We start from the raw sequence: 12,571 nt of genomic DNA on the forward strand, positions 1-12,571 counted from the left end.
GTAAGTATTAACAAATTATCAAAAACAAAGCACCAGTCCTTAGAGGTAAAAATAAATAGATAAACCAAGGTTGGAATAAACAGCCGTTTATTCACATACACATAAGCCAAATGTTTGAAAAATAAGCGTTTTCATCTCCCATGGACTTCATCAGATGGTTTCAAGGAAAAAGAACATTGAAATTATTTTTCAGGGGCAGAACAGGATGGGTCCAATACATGGGGTTAAAAAGGCGAACACCATGAACCCTCCCATCCATCCTCAACTGAGGAATTTTGAGTTTCAAGTGGAGAAGGAAATAAGAGGATGCCTCAAGTGTGGAGGTTACATTTACAATCTTAGTAAGGAGGAAAGTGACCTAATTAGAACCTTGAGTCAAAACAAGTATCTTAGGGTAATGCAACCCGACAAAGGTGGTGGGGTGGTACTAATGGATAGTATTTTGTACAGTAGTAAGATGTTAGAAATGTTGAATGATGATTCCAGATACGTTTGAGTGTCCAAAAATGAAAAAAAGTGGCTTATAATAGGATTGATTTTGGTCTGAATGACATGCTTCAAGATGAACTTATTGACCTGGACACTTTCAGGTATTTAACTACCAACCACCCCAGGATTCCATCTATTTTTGGAATCCCCAAGGTTCATAAGAACTCCCAGGACCCCCCCATGAGGCCCATAGTGGCGGCGACAGGTTCCAAAACGTATCCGTTGGCCAAATACTTGGATTTAAAACTCAAAGGGATTTGGACTATGGCTGGGGGAATCCTGAAGTACTCCTGGGACTTTCTTAGAAGTTTTAAGTAGGACTTATACACTGATTCACTTATTTTTGTGACTTTAGACATTCAAGATTTGTTTAATGTGATTCTACATCAAACTGGGATGGAATGGTTTAAGGAGGCTCTACACACTTATGGAACTTGTATTGTGGTATAATTTCCTGTTTTTCGAGGGGGAATTTTTTTAAGCAAGCTAATGGGGTAGCGATGGGGGCATGCTGTGCCCCCACATATGCAAATACTGTCCTTTATGGTATGGGAAGAAAAGTTTGTCTTTTCTTCTGAATACGCACAGTATTGGAATTATTACAAGCGTTGTTTGAATGATATTTGCATATTTTGGACTGGCACAGAGGCTAAATTGATGGAATTCATCCACAATTTAAACCACACTACTGAATTTTTAAAATTTACACACTCTATCACACACCAAGAGATGGATTTCCTGGATGTGACCCTGAGGAAAGTGAAGGAGAGTCAGGGGTTTGAATCAAGGGTTTACAGGAAGAGTACCTTTTCTAACTCTTACCTGTATTTTACTAGTCAACACCCCTTTAAATAAAAAAGGAGTATCCTTAGGGGTCAGTTTATACGTAGTAGTAGGATGACATCCAAAGATTCAGACTATGAGAAGGAAAGTTTGAATCTGAAAAATATGTTTTTGGGAAGGAAGTACCCCTTAGATTTAATTGAGGAGGTCATGGTAGACGTATTAGAAGAAAGAAAAGGGAGATTTTGCCCTATTTTGGGCCATAGTGAAAACACTACAAGTTGAAGAGGTAGAGATAAAGGGAATGGAATAGAACAGGAGGGGGATTCAGCACGTACAGGGGCATTTGTTATGAAATACGACACCGATACACATAGAATTAAGGGTATTATCAATCAGCACTGGGAAAAGTTCAAAGGGTACTCAGACTTGGATATTTTGTTCAGAAACCCATTACAGTTTACCTATAGAAGAGGAAAGAATATCAAGGAGCTTTTAGAGAACAGCAACCAAGAACCACACAATCATAGGAGGCTGGGTACTTACAAATGCGGCACCTGTGTACAATACCCCTACATTTTGAATCAGGGGCGTGTGCATGTTGAAGTGAGGGACAGGACGATTAGAGCTAATTCATTTACTAATTGTAATAGTGATGGTGTGGTGTATCTTGCCACGTGTAAAGGCTGTGGGGCATTTTACATGGCAAGACTACACGCAAGCTTAAGAGAAGAATTTATGAACATATGAATGCCATTGAAAACAAGGATAGTAACAATGCCCTATAGAAACCTGCATTGATATGTGCCGATGCAGGAGGAATTTTTTTGTTCTGGAAAAGGTGGAACAGGATGGCCGCTGGGAGACCAGAATTGAAGTTAGGGAACTTTATTGGCAGCTGGTACTGAAGGCCAGTCAATTTCCTGGTCTTAATGAACATATATCCATTGTTCCTATTTTGAAGATGAGGGCTTCTAAGTTGTAGGTGTAATATAGGGATTTGGTCACTAGATGACAGTTTTGATCAGCAATAGGGTGGATTAGCTTAGTTTATTCTTGGATTACAGGTTGTTTTAAAAACCTTGTACACTGTGATGTTTATTTTTATTTTAACATGCAATTTTTATTTTGTGGTTTTAAACTTGGTTTTCAATAACAATATATATATTTTTTATATATTTTTAATTAAAAGATTATATGTATAAAACAAGTAGGATTTTGCATATAAACCAAGTAGAATTTTAGCAATTGTTTTGTGGTTGTTAATGAGTTTGCATTGGGTTAATTGTTCAATTAAAGGAAGGGGGAAGGGTTTATATATAAAAAGAAAGGAGGGCTGTTTTATTCTTTATCCTTATATTATCTGATGAAATCCATGGGAGACGAAAACACTTATTTTTCAAACATTTGGCGTTTATGTGTATGTGACTAAACGGCTGTTCATTCCAACCTTGGTTTATCTATTTATTTTTACCTCTAAGGACTGGTGCTTTGTTTTGTTGGTTCTGTGTTTTGGTCAGCACCTTGCTTCCTTCATTGTTGTCTTTGTTGTTTATTAACAAATTATGTACCTTGTTACCACTGCCTTAAGGGATCAGACATAGTGGAGCCGTTCAGATTTTTGTTTCTCTTCTGTAATTAAAGGCTTGCAGTAGCAAAGTAGATATAATGAAATTAGAAATTTGTGGATTAAATCTTGAAGTAAACCTGACACTCAGCAATCCTGCTTCTTCCATTTGTATCCACAAGCAGTAACAATTCCATCAACAAATACAGATGAAGTTTATGGTGAGGGAATTATCATTACACAAGCTTCAGGCAGTTTATAATAAACCATTCAAATACAGCAGTTTCATTTGATAAAATGTGAACATATGAGAGTACACACTATGAAATAGGAAAATACATAAATTCTCTTCCAGATGAACAGTAACACTAAACAATTTATCGCTCTGACAAAGGGAGGAGGGGAGGGAACAGTAGGTGCTAAAAGGGGTAAAGTGATAATTCAGTAAAAAATAATATTTTCTGTGCTAAGTATAGTATTGTCTAACATTTTCGGCATTAAGTAGTAGAACTGATGGCGAGGAACTCTCCACACTATCTATAGTAGGGTAAGTCTCAACAGTTTTACTGAAGATAATCTAGAGATTTACTTTATTTCTGCTGTTGAGTTTTGAGGGGAGATGAGAAAAAAAGGGCACAATTTGCTTTAATGCTTTTATTCGTAACACATAATCATACTGACTGTAATACTGAGAAGCTGACCTACGAATTCAGCTTCATACTATGAGAAACACCAGTAAAACTTGTTGTATAACCAGACAACTTCTTGAACATTTTTTTTAATTAAAACTTTTTATATAAAAGTTCATAGGCAGTTACAGACAAGTATACCACTGAAGAGCCTAGCCATATTCCTTAATTGCTACTCAACACAGTCTGGTTAAGTGAATTGCTCAAGTTGCTGCAGTAGGCAATTGAAGGCTGTGGGAATCAAACACTGTGCAACAGAAAGCAGTCCCTTAACAACTCATAGCCTTAATCATATGCTATAACTAACAGACTTTAAATATAGATGTTCATGACAAAGTTTTATGCCATCTTGGAGTGAACTACAATTTAGCAGCCTGTTGCTGTAATACACATATGATGTTTACTGACTCATTTAACTCTGAGCTGGTGTGTATGTGTGTGCCCACCCAGTGGTGTGAACATTGGCTGTAGGTGATGGTCACTGTTGATGTGACATCCCGACCCATTATACAAAATGGGAAAAGGGGGGCTTGATGTTGATTTGGAATGATGAAACACTGTGACTGCATTTCCATTTTTGTAGTGTATGTGGCTTTATATGGCAGTTACAAGACATTAGGGTAGAACATCTCACAAGCTGTCACAAAGGGTGTATGAACAGATTTTACAATCAAAAGCAACCAAAAAAACAGAGGCTCTATACAGACATTTCGTTGTTTGTGAAGGATTCAAAAAGTTTTATTTTTTGTTTTGGATTATGCATAATGGAATATGTAGTGGGTTGATATGGCAACATTGTTAGAAATAAAACAGTTCTGCTGGCAACTGTGGCTATAAGCAACAGTCAGCCCGTGTTTAAATGAGTCAGTAAACATTAGGTATGTATTAAAGTTGTACGCTGCTAAATTGTAGATTTTTCCAGGATAATATAGCATTTTTTTTTCCAAAATCTCTGTATTTCAATTTTCTTTTTTCAAATAATAACAATATGGTAACTCAAAAACACAAATAAACAATACAAATACCTATCTAAAGAAAACAGACAACAATCTCGTTCCGAGAAAATTATACATATATATATATATATATATATATATATATATATATATATATATATATGAAATATATACACAAGAAGTCACTACATCGCCAAGTAAAGTATGAAAATTCGTATGTTCATTTGGTCTCATAAGGGATAGTTAAAATGGGGATAGTCTATATATAAAGTAAAAATAGAAATTAGTAAAAATAGAAATTCAGAATTTTAATCAAGACTTTTAATATAAATGTCCAGAAATTTGTTTGGTTATATAACAGGTTTAGCTCTTTTATTTTTTATTGGTGTTTCTAATGACATGCATGGATTTGCATGCTATTTAATGTACTTTCTCACATTTGCAGTCAATCAGATGAAGTCAAAAGCACTTAATATCTTTTTCTGTGAGATTTCAGTGGTGTTGGTTTATAGGTTTATAAGTAAGTACTTGGAAGTCAGTTTACAAAGCATTACAAGCCTAGCCAGAATCTTCTCTTCATCAAGTTCCCCTAGCCTTAAGGAGGGAAAGACATGCTAGACCAGGAGAAGACTGGTGTGATTTTGTATTTGGTCTTTCAGTCTCTATGTGCTTCAGCAAGGTCACAGAAGCATACCTCTCAATTTCAAGATGAATCATACCTCTCAATTTCAAGATGAGAGAATTGGGGACAAAGAACCTTAAAGTCAGTGGCAGCTAATTAACATAGCATATGCATATTCAGATCTACACATGGGTTGTGGAAAGTCATACCTCAAGTGACCTGAATGCATCGTTACATTCCAGTGTATATTCTGAAAGACTAAGTTAAAAATAAGACAAATGCAATTACAATGTGAGAAATAAATGCTATTAAAAAGGTAAAAATAGCAACGTTAGCAGTAAAAAGTCTTCTTTACAATGATCGTAGCCGGTCATTGACAGTCTTTACCTTAATACAGTAAAACAGTATAATGTACAAGAGTGAATAATTATATTTTTCTCTAAAGTTTCACAACTTTTCATATCTTGGAAACTACACAACCTAAACATACAGTGTTAGAACACTTTTTTTACCCAGACATGGTGAGTTTTCACATTCACATATCATCAAGAAATTCTTAACTGAGTGCTGCTTGTTTATTGATATATTTACCGAAATATGAAAAAATACTTAATGTATAATTTACATTACAGATAATGCTAAACATATCTCTCAACCTCCAAGCTCAGAAAGAACACTTGCATATTTTTCACATAAGACGTTCTTTATACATTTGACCCTGTGTAGTTAGTGAATCGTTCTATAGGCTTAGTTTACTTATATATTTAATAAATGATGCACCTCATTAACAGTTCTGAGTTTATGAAGAACATAGCAAATCTAAAAGGAGCCAGGGTAAATCTGAGGGCCATAATCATAGCACTATGCCACATTGTAGTAGTTAAGAGGTATGTACATCTTAAAGTATAAATGTCAACATCATCTAAGCCATACAGTAGTTTGTAAGTTACTTGATTAATATTGCATATCTCCATTGTTATTAGGAAGCAACTTGCATTATCGCCTATAATGAAATGTGTATGAAAATTGACAGGAGTCTTTTTTCTGTCTCCTACCTTGACATTCCACTTTATGCATCTCAATAACGTATAGCTCTCCATTATGAAAATATAATTATAAATATGAAAATGTTTATAAAATGGCAAACGGGGATTGATGTTTCTAATGGAAGATATTCAAGATTAACAACATTTATGACATTCTTTTCATTTCTAACGCAGGGATGCTAGACATCCTGGATTAACCACTTTAGTGACATTTTCTGACTTACATCTTGCCCTTTCTGATGCAGGCTGTTTTAATAACAACTATGTTCTTCTTTATAAAGTGAAATGTGCAAAATATAAAATAAAATGAAAATAAAGTGAGAATCAGTTCCAAGCATTACTCATAATCATCCATGTGTAGACTTTAGAACAGTACTGCTTATGATGCTCAACAAATGGACAACATATGGGGCACATACTAACAGCTTAGCAACAACTACAACTAGGAACCTCACAGAGTGCTTAACATCTGACATTTGATAGCTGTAAAATGCTATTTTGTTGATTTGCTATTATTCCGCATCATTTACTATGGATGTCAGTTAAAAACTTTACTAACAGTTTAATATATGACTGACTCTTTTCATTGTGGAAATGCTAGTAGCATGGCTCTTTAAGCCTTAAATTAAATAATATTCCTCATAATGAGGTACACTTGCCAAGTATAGTTCCAATTTTATTGTTAATTTGGAACCTCTATTATTCAGATGCAGTTTTGACTTGCCCCTATTATTTTTTGGAAATATTCATAGCTTTCACCTTTATACAGCCTTTAGATGACTACTAGATCAGGACTGAAGGCAAGACTTAAGTAGTACTTTCTAAAGTTAAAGAAATGATGCTTCCAACAGCAGCCATTGGTAAAATTGCCACTTATACCCTCTTGGAAGAAAGTACCTCTTAAAAAATGAACAGAGGACAAGAGCCCAAAATCAGGGATATATTTTTTTAATTTTGCTCTTGTATTCTTAGAAAGTTGTCAGAATAACAGACTATTAGCATATTTTTTAAAATTATATGAAGTCTGAACCTCAGATCGATCCACCCCAACACCTTTTTTCCCATCAATGCACACTGGGTCAGAATGTCACTTCAACAGTGGCAATTATCTATAGCCAATGTTCACACTATGAAATGGCCAGCCCTATCCTGTTAGAAACTCAAGTGTTTCTCATCATTTAGTGATTGCAGTTCTCATCTACTTGCCAGAAGGCAAGATTTTTTTTAAGATCAATATTTGTTTGTTAACCAGGTTAGTCCAACTGAGTTTGAAAACAAACCCATTTCAGTGGAGACCTGAGGGGAAAAGCCCCAGAAACATAAGTAAAGATAAAGTGACCATATACAAATATTAAATAACAATCACAATAGAAAATAATTGTAAAAAAGAAAAGGTTATTAACTATTTGCATTGCGTTGATAGTAAGCATCCCATTTTCAATGGAGACCCAAGAGGAAAGAGCCCCAGAAAACATAAGCAAAGATAAACATACTGGACAAAAACTATTAAAAATACATTGCAAATGCGAAATTAATTATAAAGAGAAAATCAAAAGAAATAATTATCAACATTAAGGGTTGCACTGATAGCAGTGGTCTAAATTTAGTAGATATGACAGTAAAAACAAAACGATAATGGCTGTTCAAAAGAAGGAAAATGTACAGACATTAATAGGAAGTGGGGGAAAAAGATAAATAGTGTGGAGAATGGGAGGTGGGAGAGAAAGGAGGGGGCTATAGTAGGGCTATAGTAGTAGAGCTGAGGGTTTAGGAGGGTAGTTTAAGCAGAAGTTACTGACAGAGAGAGAAAGTTAGGAGATGCAACAGGTTATACAGTAGGACAGGCTAAGACTACATGTGGTCAAGGCAACGGCATAATATATATGTATATTATGTATAAAACATATATAAAAATATATATGTAAAATACTAAAGGTGCTAGCTTTAATGGCTGCTTCCAGCTAAATAGTTCCCCGTGCCCAGCTCAATATAGGGATTCTGCTGTGAACCTTTTGGACCTAGTGGGATCAAGCTTGACAATCTGTGCATCACACAGTCACATTGTCAGTGGCAGTCAGGAAAAGCTTATTGTGGTGGACACATGCTGAGAATTTGACTACTGGATCTCAGAGCCTATACTATGTCTGTGGATTGGCTTCCATAATAAGAAGAGCAGCAGCTACTGTTACAAACCAATTAGTGCTGTTCAGTGGCACCAGTCATGGCAAATGCCAGAATATATCAAAATTATTTAAGTATCTTGTACTTCACACAGTTGCTTCTTTTTTTGTTTATTTATCTACCAGATGCATTAGTCATAATATGTTTATTCAAGCTTTTCACTATTGCATTATTTTAACATTTGGTCAGATGTCAATTTTAATTTTATCCTCAACATATGTGCTTGGTTCCTTGCATCAGAACTTATTCAGCCATTTTTATAGTTCGCGGTAACCAAAAACCCTTGAGCTTAACCCTTACCCACAATGCTCCTCTCCCAATTTTGGATCTAAATGTAATGAAAAAATCAGTTTGCCAAACCAAGTTCTGGATGGTCATGGTATAGTCCATTCTTCCATTTTTTAAAAAGGGCAACCGGACGTGCTCAATAGATCTTCAGTGTGTGTATTACCATATAAAAATGGACAAGTGATCCAGAAGCTTCCTCCACTTCTGGCTGGGAGCCAGTCACTATCAGTCCAGAGTTTTGCCCTTTGGTCTTAACACACACCCCAGGGTGTTCACCAAGTGTATGGCAGTAGTAGCAGCTCACTTGAGACTGAGGGATTTTGGGTATTTCCGTATCTAGATGACTGGCTCATTACCACTATGACCAAGCATCAACTGATAGAAGCAAGAGACCATGTACTTCACATTTGTTCTTCTGTGAGAATAACTGTAAATTACAAAAAAATGAAAATTAATCCCATCTCAGAAGTTAGAGTTCAAAACTTCCACAGTCTGTCTTCCCTGTCTGAGACTGCACAAAATCAGAGTTCAAGTCCAGAAAGTAATCAGCAGCAGGGAAGTAAGTGCTCATCTAGTCCTACAAGCATTATACTCCATGGCAGCAATGATAATTCTAGTTCTCTTAGCAAGATATCACATGAGAATACTACAGTGGCTGCTAGCATCTTAATGGTCAGTGTTGCACCAACAAATTTCAGACCCGTTTTGATCATCAATCTTTGCAGAAAAGATTTAACTTGGTGGATACATTTCAAATACATTCTTCTAGGCCACCCCTTTGTCCCATCACAACCCAAAGCCATAGTGATCACTGATGCCTCCCAGATGTGGGGGGGGGGGCATTATCTAGCCAAGATTGTCCAAGGCACTTGATCCCCACCAGAAGCCAACTTGCATATCAATGTCCTGGAGCTAAGGGCAGTGCCTTTAGCATTGCAAGCATTTCAGTCTGCTCTTTCTTTGGGACAGTTGCCATCCAAACAGACAATATGTCAGTAGTTTGGTGCATCAACAAACATGGAGGAACCAAGTCTTATCCCCTATGTTGAGAAGCGCTGACAGTGTGGCATTGGGCAAGCTCTTCCAACTGTTTTCTGATAGTATTTCAAACTATGCAGGTATATTCTCCTGCCTCATGAGTGATCTCTCAGTCCAAAGGTGATGGAAAGGATTTTCCATCTGTAGAGCTGGCCTTGCTGTGACCTATTTGCCTCTCCCCTATACAACAATTGCAGCAACTACTTTGCCCTGATCCCCCCTCCGGGGGAGTCACCGAGAAATACTCCTCTCCACATTTGGCCCTCCAGACTACTGTATGCCTTTCTCCCGATTCCTCTAATTCCAAAATTCCTACAGAAAACAATCAGGCTGAAGAACAAAGTAATCCTCATTGCACCTTATCGGCCTCAATAGATACAGTTCCCCTTTCTTTGGCCTTATTCAACATTTTTGGATTCTGAACCTGGCTCTGGACCTTTTGTCCCATCCAGAGGGATTACTGCACCCAAACATTATGAACCTCATTCTGACAGCTTGGTTTCTCCAGTTCCATTAATAGTCAGGCTACCTTCACTTTCTTGTTGAAAAAACTGCTCGAAACCACCACGATATATTCCAAGTAGCATTTATTGTAACAAGTTCATCAGGTTACAATCATATAAAAAATCCATACACTTTTATAGAAACCCTTTGTCATAATTAACAAACTAATCAAACTAATTGAAATCAATTAGCTTAACTGTTAATAATGATAGACAATCAAGTTAAATAAAAAGTAATAATGCTATTTTAAACCATCTAGCATTGTATTAAAACCAATATATAAAACCTATTTGAATATTTCATTTTAAGCACAACATTGTACCTATACCTTTCTATAAATATCATATTAATTCATAGGATACATAAAATTACTCAAACACCGCATTGTAAATCAGTTCAGGAAGCCATACCCATATTTGGAAAGGAAAGCAATGTGAAGTATAACTTCGCTAGAATGTCTGATTAACAATCCCAGTTTGTTTTTTAAAAAGGATAAGTTTCCATCATATATTGTTACTTTCCGATATATGGATGTTCATTTCAAAATAGTTAGATCAGTTAACATTTTACTTAGTCTCAAGGATTACTGTAAAAACTATATCATTATAATATATTAATTCAAGGTATTCTACAGACGATATTCATTGTGGAAACAAGCCTGTGGTCAAATAAGGTAGTATTTATATCATAGTAAATTGAAGTATCACATATAGCAGCTTGCTTAACGCAGGCCATACATAGCAAAAATTATATAGTAAATCCACGACTATAAATAGATTCTGGCATTAAACAATCAAGGCACAGCCAGTATCCAAAAGTATGTATAAACCTTAAGGAATACATAAATAGGTCCTGATATGCAGTCCCATTAGGATGAAATCTAATGGCAAATACTGCAAACAAAGAAACGATTATGAAACCCCGCTCAATAGACATAGGAGTAGGATTAACATTCTGCTGTATTGCAGTCTCAATGACTAGTATTAAATACTGAACTATAAGATAGTATTAGCTTTTAAATTTAGTGTAAATAAATACAATCAATTCAAACCTCATGACAAGAATTTCAGAATCTGTAACAAAGAATAAAAAACAAAAAATATATAAAAATATATATAGAAATATATCTCACTTTCTTCCCGGGTACGTCATATCCTTTTAGCCTCTCATAAGCCAGCTACGCACAAACTCTATGCTAGAAAATTAAAGAAGTTTACCCTTTGGGCTCATGACAACAATGCTGGCCTTTTTTCAACACCCATTGATAAAAATCCTACAATTTTTAGCTTCACTTTTCAAGGCAGGTGCTTCCCAGTCTACCACCAAAATTCAATTGGCAGCTATTTCTAATTTACATAATGGTTTTGAAGGATCCTCCTTGACCCCTCATAAGCTATGCAAATGCTTCTTAAAAAGAATGCTGTTGCTAAAATCCCCTTACAAAGATACTACTCCACCTTGGGACCTGAACTAGTGTTAACGAACCATTGTTCAACCTCCATTTGAACCATCAGCTGAATGTGATCTAAAGTTTTTATCCTGGAAAACTATATTATTAGTACCATTAACTTCTGCCAGAAGAATTTCTGAATTACAGGCCTTATCATGTAAACCTCCTTAACTGATTTTCCATAAAGACAAGAGTTTCACTGAGAACCAATCCTTCCTAAGGTAGTATCAGAGACCAGTATCAGACTATTAATTTCCCATTATTTTCCATAACTTTGCTAAAAAAGGTAAATGCTGCTTTTATATATTAGCTGTTCACAGACAGTTATGATGTTCTTCGTGTTTCACTGTTGCAGTCATTACATTTGCGTAGTCTGCTGGTAGGTTGCCCTCAGTCAGCCTGAATTACAAAGTCTTGGGTCCTGCATCGGTTGCTGTCTCCTCTTCCATGGCGGCAGGTCGTCAGGGGTATAAAACATGCAGCCGACGCCATTTTATTCAGTCTTTCTTGCCGTGCAGTGCCCAAAGCAGAAAGAGTTCACAAATGCCAGTCGGCTGACTCCTGAAATTTTCGTATTCGAGTTTCAGAACCGAAGTCTTCAAAATAAAGCTAAGTACCCCATTGGGGAAACTTTTTCTTGCTCCTTACCGATGTCAGTAAAAATTAATAATTGCATTACTTGTGAGAAGCAAATACCACATAAGGATTTTCATTTGTACTGCATTCCTTGCCTAGGCCCTAATCACAATGTGCCTTGCTGTCGATTTTGTGCTAGATTTAACCAATGCACTATTAAGCGTCGGTATATTTTTATTTCTAAATATTTTGGTCCAAGATTTAATTATCCTGAAATGTCGTCGGAGAGCTGTCCGACTACTGGAGTTCATAAAAAAATGCAAAGAAAAAGACAGAGACAGACCGTCGAGGTCCAAAACAGATGACAAAGCTTCTCCTAAGC

At 36.0% G+C, this 12,571-nt stretch overlaps 1 protein-coding gene across 1 annotated transcript in view; it reads left to right on the forward strand.

Annotated features, from left to right (window-relative positions):
• The window catches only part of LOC122794922 (probable ATP-dependent RNA helicase DDX60), a 2,165,155-nt gene that overhangs the window by 324,175 nt on the left and 1,828,409 nt on the right, over positions 1–12,571 (forward strand). The gene's annotated exons all lie outside the window — the stretch shown is intronic.

This window comes from Protopterus annectens, chromosome 2.part1 (genome assembly GCF_019279795.1).
Source record: "Protopterus annectens isolate FY-2018-M chromosome 2.part1, PAN1.0, whole genome shotgun sequence".
In the NCBI taxonomy this organism is placed as follows: domain Eukaryota; kingdom Metazoa; phylum Chordata; order Ceratodontiformes; family Protopteridae; genus Protopterus; species Protopterus annectens.